We start from the raw sequence: 8386 nt of genomic DNA, 5'->3' as shown, positions 1-8386 counted from the left end.
TTGTACAGGGCGATGGCAGTTGTAGAAGACAAGCAAAGCGACAGCTGTGAGGAGGTTCTGAGCAGTTCCTATTTTCAGGATGTGCTGAACTCATAATTCAGGCCTAATGAATGTGTCTTTGAGATGTAACAGCCTGTTTAGATTCCTGCTTCCGCCACTGCAGAAAAACTGAATACAGAAATGGCAATGATTTCATGTAAAATTCATAAATAAAATGCAAAGCAAGGGGAATGGTGTGCCCCAATGTTGCACAATGGATTGTCATGTGGTCTGAGGGCTAAGTCAATGAAGCTGTTTTATAAAGCCTTAACTGCAGTTCATTTACTTTTGGTTGCAATGTATGAAGAACCGAAATATTTGTAAAGGCCTTTGACCCCATGTGAGGAAACAGATATGCTCTGGTCTCCCAACCAGACGATTGGTTGAATATGATCATCAGGATGAGAACCAGTTTAAATTATAGGGGACACAGGCTAGGGTCAAAGTTCACAGTGAACGATTGGCTAGAGAGTGTTTGGCGCAAGTCTTTTAGGTAAATGTTTCCCACATGGTGGGTTCAGTTCACCATCAATACATGTGCATGTCAGCACTTAGATACCTGTAAAATGTTACTTTCTATAATACTCAAAAGGGGTTTACAGCAAAATATTAGTACTGTAGGAGAAAGGATGAAAGGACTAGCCAACACTGAAAAAGAAACAATGCAAAGCTCACCCACTGCTTACTAGTCTAGCTGGCTCGCTAGTGACATACATGCAAATATAGTTGTAATAGAGAGATAAAGCGAGTCTAATACTGGGAAACTTCTCATATTTTTTTTGTTTATTCTAATATTCTCCACAAGTAACAGAAAAGTAAAATAAAAGGAAGTAAAGGACGTAACCAATCATGGATAATGACTAGGTTTGCAGAACAAGACAAAGTTCCTCATTTTAATTTTAAATCACACAATGTAGCAATCTCTGACCTTTCTCATTTCTTGAAAATGAGAAAGTAGACAGACTGAGGGAATATACAGCACCTGCCTGAATATTGTCACAGGATTGCTAAGTTATATACTGCTTTTTACGTTGCAGCTGGCATCAGTATTGAGTGAAAGGTCATTTCCAAATGCAAATAGGGGAATAAACACATTTATGCAAAGTAGAGCATAACTTTATTCAAAGTAATGAAATCGAAATGTCTAGCTAGTTCCATACAAAAAATTGTCAGTTTAAAGTCTTCACATTCACACTGTTGTCTAGCTTAATAAAAATTTGTATACTCACAGCAAATTTAATTCTGGAGCATGTCTTTTTCTCCCAATTTCCAGTGAGCAAATATGACAGGAAAGTAAGTATATCACCATCAAATGGAAAGCTGGTGACGAGCTCCAAACCTGGTCTTGATCTATGGTTAAAATGGCCCTCCTCACAATGTGAGGTCATTTCAGCCCTATAGTCAAGGTCACTCGTATTTACACTGCAGTGAATTAATGCCTCAAAGAAATCTTTCATTGAATTTGTCTCCCTTTTAACCACACTTAGATGATAAATGGTTATGGGAATTCAGGACAGTCAGTTAAGACTTGGGGCTGGTAAATCCCTAAACTAGGACCAATACTTTTAGTCAAGTCCTAAAGCAGATTATGAGGAGACTATGATTATATGATTATAAACTTTCTTTGACGGTTTTTATGGTGCTTTAGAATCAAAAGTCTAAAAACTGACAGATAATCAACATTCAAACTTTATCTACTTTACTTTAGTTCCCGTAATGTGGTCTCTGCATTCTTTCTTCCATTAAAAGGTTCTAAGGATTGCTTGAACAAATGGCTGAATTCAGGAATGGAACAGGACAGAATATATACAAGACTAGCTGAGGATACTGCTGTGCCAGAAAACAAGAAAGCTATTAAAGACAAATGAAGTAGTGCCATAGTGAAGGAGCTTTCAGTGAGCTATTATATAACTTGAGCAGCACAAAGAATAATGATGCTAATGGGTTGAAATATGCCCAGTATATGCCAATCTATAAGTTCACAGTGATAATAAAGATAATCGTTGGTGGAAAGTAGAAGTTTTCAAGGTACCAACTCATTTTTCTGAAAATTGATAAAGGAAAAAATAAAACACTTGTCCTGCCTTCAGTATACTAAGTATATGTGAGAGTAATCAATGAGTTAATAAAGTAGATCTTTCATATATAAACCTTCCGTCTAATAAATTCTAAAACCAGAATACTTCCATTGGGCCACCCTTCAAAAAATAATGAATCTGGGAAAGCAGCATGAATGTCTACAAAGTCATTAAAAAGTTCAGAGCTTGATGGGGCAGTTTATAATGGTTGGAGAATGCTTGTAACACTTGAACCCACTAATTAGACATAGTAGCACTTAAATTAAGACAACCAGATATTAGATCCTTGACAAAATGCTTAGAAAGTAGCCTGGGAAGTCTTCTATGTAAAATTTAACCCTAAATCCAATCAAGATCTTTTCATAGGTTCACTAGAAAATTTTAAATGACACCATGAAGGGAAAAAAATCAGCCAAAGTCAAACACTTGACTGGACAAATGAACTGGTTTCTTAGGGCATGAAAGGGATGGAGGCTGTTATACTTAAGAGACATACAAGCAAATTCCATGTGCTAAATTCATTTAGATCCTGACTCAAACATACCAACTAGACAAAGACATTTTCAAGGCATTCAGAAAAGACTATATATGGAATAAATATTGAAAAATATTAACAAATTACTGTTGGATGAAGAAAGCTGGAGGATATACATTATCTAATTTTAAGACTCACTATAATCTTTTAATATCATCTTTTGAAGAACAAACATTTTTAATCTTGACAGTCAAATATAGCTTTGTTTTCCCTTTTATGAATCAGAACTCTTAACCCAAGATCTGAAGATTTTCTCCTAAAAATTAAAACATTTACATATGAACTTAAGATCCACTTTAATTTTGTGTAAGATTGAGATGTAGGTTGAATATTCTTCTTCTTCTTCTTTTTTTTTTTTTTTTTTGAGTATGGCATTCCAATTGGCTGATAACATTTCCTTTAAAAACTGTAATTTTTCCATTGAAGTGATTTTGATACTTATGAACTGATGATATTTGTGTGGGACTTTTCTCTGTTCTCTAGTTCGTTCTCTATGTATCTATCCTTTTACCCAATCTTGATTATAGCCATTTCATAGTGAGTCAACTAGAGGTAGAATCTGTTTCTTTTCCTTGAAATCTGGCCTGGCCCAATGACTTTCCATAATCAACAGAATGAAGCAGGAAGTGGTGGTATATGACTACCAAGACTTGTGCTTATTACACCTGTTTTCTCTCAGAATCATGAGAAGACCCTGTGAGAAAAGCCCAGTTTACTTTCTTAGAGGGTAAGAGGTCATGTGAAGAAAAATCAAGGTTCTCAGTAGACAGCCACTGCCAAATTCCAGACATATGAATGAGGTCATTTAGGTTCCATCAAATTTAGTTGACAGCCAAGTGAAAATGCATGAATAAACCCAGGTGATATACATAGAGCAGAGATAGCCACAGAGCTGAACCCAGATCAAATCACAGAATCACGTGTGCATTTATTGGGATAGTTTGTTATATAGCAACAGTCACTGAGAAATTCAAGGGTGAAGTGATGCAATATCTAGAATTAAAAATATCCCTTTAGGGCCCTCCCTGGTGGTGCAATGGGTTAAAGCACAGCACTGAGAAACTAAAGCCACTTACGCATGAGTTCGATTCCCGCTTGCCCCGGAGGTGACCACATGGCATGGCAGACCTCTCCTGACCTGCCCGCTGCTCCCCTCAGCTGTGTACTTCATCGATCTGCCTGTTCTGCTCCCCACTCTGTCTCTCACCGCCCCTGAGCCTCTGGCCTGTACCCCAGTTCTGTATGCACAAATATATCTTTAAAAAAATATATCCCTTTAAAAAGGAGGAAATAAATGAAAACTATGACAAAATACTGAAAATTGATAGAGCCAGTTCCACTCAATTTTAGCACATTATTCTCTTTACTTTTGTATATGTTTGAAAAATTCTACAATAAAAGTTTAAAAATAATATATGCTTTTAAGTGATAATAAAATTATGTATCTATCATATAGATAACAATAAGCAAAGTGAAAACAAACAAGCAAACAAAAAAAAAACATGAATTACGAATGATCATTCGCAACTAGGGCAAAAGAAAAGCAATAAAAAGATCTTAAGTTTACAAAAGATTTATTTAAAATCTTTTGACCTATGCCTAATTCTATTTTCAACTGGTTTCATAAAGTGAGAGTTGCTCCATATATAGAACAGGTTAATACTTTCCAGCTTTCATATTACAAAGATGACTAATGTTTTGCTTCATCGAGTCTACCCCTTTTATGATATTTTAGCTACCTGAAAAATAAGAAGCAATATTTTGAGCACAGATAACTGATCTTCAAATATTCTAAGGTTAACCACACAGCCTTTTAAGAACAAAAAAAGGCCCTCCTTTGAATCTATCAAATATGTCCTCTTGATGTTTATCACTCAGCTAGAGAAAGAATTTGCATGCAGAAAATTTTTCTATTAAATAGAGCCATAGGTTTCTGCAAAAAGCCAATCCATCCAGATACAAATGCCTCTCATAGTTCCACTTCATGAATAAAAGCAGAAAAGGATAATGAAGTAAGCTTGTTACATTACCTGTGGAGTCTGAACTTGGAAAAGCACTAACAAGTGAAATAGCTGATTTGAACGCACAGAGGTGGTAGTGATCTTTGAATCGTTAACTTTCACTCTCATTCTAACTAGCGTTTTGGAGACTAGAAAACCAAACAAAGGGAGTTAAAACAAAATATGCAAGTGACCTAGAAAAATTCACAAGAATATAATGAGTATCGTCAGGGAACCTTGGAGATCTACTTTTTGAAGATCCCAACATGGGACTCTGATATGTGCCAAAGTTGAGAACCAATGTAAAATCAACAACTTATAAAGACATAGCAATCACTGAATTTAGTGGCAATCAAGCCTCCTACTCAGTTAGAACTTTCATTTTTTAAGATAGTATAGCTCACATTTAAAGTAAGTGTTTAGTGTTTGTCAGGTGTCAGTCCCTGAACCAACTACTTTCTCCAAATCTGTTGTTTAGTATAGAAACTACTTCAAAGTGGGTGAAATAATTTGCATTTCAGAAATGAGAATACTAAAGCTCGGAGGTCAAAAATGATCTCAGATCTCTTTCATCCACTGTTCTCATTGTTCCCAGAACATTACACAGATTTTTTTTGAGCTCAACTCAGAGAAATTACTATCTCATTAGGATGCCTCAGTTAATACAAAATCACATTAGCAATGTAATTTATTTCGCTGCCTGCTATCTGCAAGGGTCTTATTCAGCTAATATATACAACCTGAGACTCATAACCTTTAAAAACGGGGGAGGAAGTACTATGAAGAAGAATTGACTTTGACTTCTTTTTATAGATAATCCAACAATTTTGTGCCTTTCTCTTCAACTCTATAGCCTCTGCCCAATGTTGTCCCCATGCCCACTGTTATTTGCCCCACCATACACCACATACTCCATTTGACCTCTTCATTAGCATTAAACTCTGTCCCTAGTCTATTCCCTTGGCCCCTGTTTGGTAACTGGCTGGAAAATTCAAGTTGGCTTCTAAGCCAATAAAGGAAGTGGGAATTATTTGGCACTATGGGAATTTTAGGCAATATAATATAGTCAATGGGCAAGAACAAAACATTAGCTTCAAATAGGATTCTAGATAGTACAGTTTTCTTAAAGAATATCAATCCTATCAGGAAACATGGGTAATTTGATCAGTTCTGTGGCAATTGTACTGTGTAAGACCAAATAACAAATAAAAGACTAACTCAATTTCCTTCACACGAAGGATGGTTTGATGGGAAGAATCACTTTCTGTGGCAGGTATTTTAGAAGGTTTTTAGGTAGTTAACTCTGTAATATTAAAGGGACCCCCAACACTCCATGAAGTTAATACTTTTATCTGTGTTTTGCATAAAAAGAAACCGAGGCCCAAGAAACTGAGGCCCAAAGAAGGATAAATAGATGACCCCAGTTGATGAATGTTGGATTTCACACTTCTGCTCTATGATTCATTGCAAAGTTAACAGAATGGAAAACATTTCAAACAATATGATAATGCTGGAAATAAAAAGAGGAGGAAAAAACACATAAGGAAAGCTGGAAAAAAACTGAAAAGATATAAAGGACCTAATTCAAGCTCTAGCCATACCAGCAAGTGAAATCTTCTTCCATTCTATCACTCATGAAATATAATTAATTGTTTAATATTGGACATGCAGAGGAAAATAGAGAGAGAAAAACTCAATTCTTAACCCCCAACTTATCAGAATACAGGCCTGGATTTCTTAAACTGAAATGCTTTGAAAGTTAGCAGGGGATCATTGAACCTAACAAAATTTTTGTAAAATTTTATGGGTGTATAGTGAGGGGGAAATAGAGGATATGGGAAAACCCTAACTTTTATCAGATTTCCAATGAACATGATTATAAGAGATTCAAAATAAAAGAAAAAACATTGAATTTACTACAACTGTGGACTCAGTAACAGCTGGTATCAGGAATCTTAAATATAATGTTCCTATATAAGTTCTTTAAAATACTGATTTCTCAAATTAAATTGAAAGACTTGATTTTCACAGCACAGGAAAGCTACAAATCCTTGCAAAGAGAGGCAATAATAACAATCTCTCAAAAACATACAGCCATATATTTAATGGAACCCTTCATAAAACTTAAAAATCATTTAAATACAACAGTATTATAAAAAATGGTCTTCAGTGTTTGTTCTAAAAGTCAAAGATTGTTTTTTCTTGCAAAAGGAACATTATGGTGAAGTAAACTACTTGAAGAGTAGCAGAGCAAGGTTGTAGACTCAAATATTGGGTTCAACTGTTACTCTGGGTAATCACATACTTTCTCATCCAAACAAGAACATGCCGGAGAATGGAAGTGAGCACTAAATCTAATCTACAGTCATTAACAAGATCCCAATGTTGCTTAATATATTATAAATATTAAACATGAGTTTTTGTCATTGCTATTGTTGTGTGTGTGTGTGTTTCATTTCGCATTTGCCTTGTTTTCTCTTTTTCATTAAGCACACAAGGACAACAGCCCTGTTATCATGTATGACCAACCCACTACATGTTGTCTGACTTAGGCAATTTTGGAAATGAAATCTTCGTGAGCATGATTTTTTAAATCACCTGCAAATTTTACTTCCTCATCAAGAAAAATGTACAACCCATAAAATTTAGTCATAGATAAAAAAAAAATCAAGATTCTTAGGGGATTTTTAGGAGATCCAATAAATCAGGCGATGCTATAATCCTCTCTACAGTAGCAATCCACAGAGAATCATACTGTGCTTATAACTAACCCCACTCTAAACTAGGAAGTCTCAGGATTCTAATATGATGTCTCCATAGAACAAATAAATCAGTTAAAACTAGTGTTATGCTTAAATTCATCTTGGGTCCTTTAATTCTAACCAGGTTTCAAAGTTCCCTTAGAGCTTAAATTCCTGCATGATGTTTCAGAAATGAAATTCACAAAGGACATTTTCAACATCCAATACTTTGTCCCTTCATTTTTAAAATAAAGTTTATTCATTTATGAATACAAGAACTGGGCCAGAGGTACAGGAGGTGAGAACAGGCCAGAGGTACAGGAGGCAAGAAGATTCACCAGAGACAGAGTGGGGAGCAGAACAGGCGGATCGACTGAAATACACTGCTGAGGGGAGCAGAAGGTGACACAGGAGAGGTCTGCCAAGCCATGTGGGGCAGCTCCCTGGCTGGGGATCAAACTGTAGCTGTAGAGACTTGGGACAGCTTCACAGTGCTGTGCTTTAACCCCTTGCACCATCAGGGAGGGCCCTTGATCCTTCTTAATTCATGATTAACAAGCCATTCTTACTTACAATTGAGAACTTATCAGTCTCAATAAATAGGAAAAATTTACTCACAGAGCTGCTGGGCTCTGGAGTAAGTTACGCTTTCTGGCTAGCATGGCCTTAGACATATACTTTCAGCATCTGTTTTTTAGAAAATACTCAAACTCATAAATGTCTGGCATATTTAGGAACAAAATGTTACTTCTTGGGGGAAGGGGAGATGAAGAACAAGAAAAAAGATTCCCAAATCAGAGGAAGTGGTTGAAAATATGTCAGTGTAAACTCACCCAGAAATAGCATACTGCATACAGGAAAAAAAAAAAACACAAAAACTGAAGACCATAAATTCCAGTAAAAATAACTTCACACCCTGCAATGATTTCTTTGGTGATCAACTGACTTTCTCTCTCTCTCTCTCTCTCCTCTCTCTCTCTCTCTCTCTCTCTC

The sequence above is a fragment of the Condylura cristata genome, unplaced genomic scaffold (genome assembly GCF_000260355.1).
Source record: "Condylura cristata isolate star-nosed mole 26May11 unplaced genomic scaffold, ConCri1.0 scaffold00027, whole genome shotgun sequence".
Lineage (NCBI taxonomy): Eukaryota > Metazoa > Chordata > Mammalia > Eulipotyphla > Talpidae > Condylura > Condylura cristata.
Note: the sequence above shows the minus strand (reverse complement) of the source record.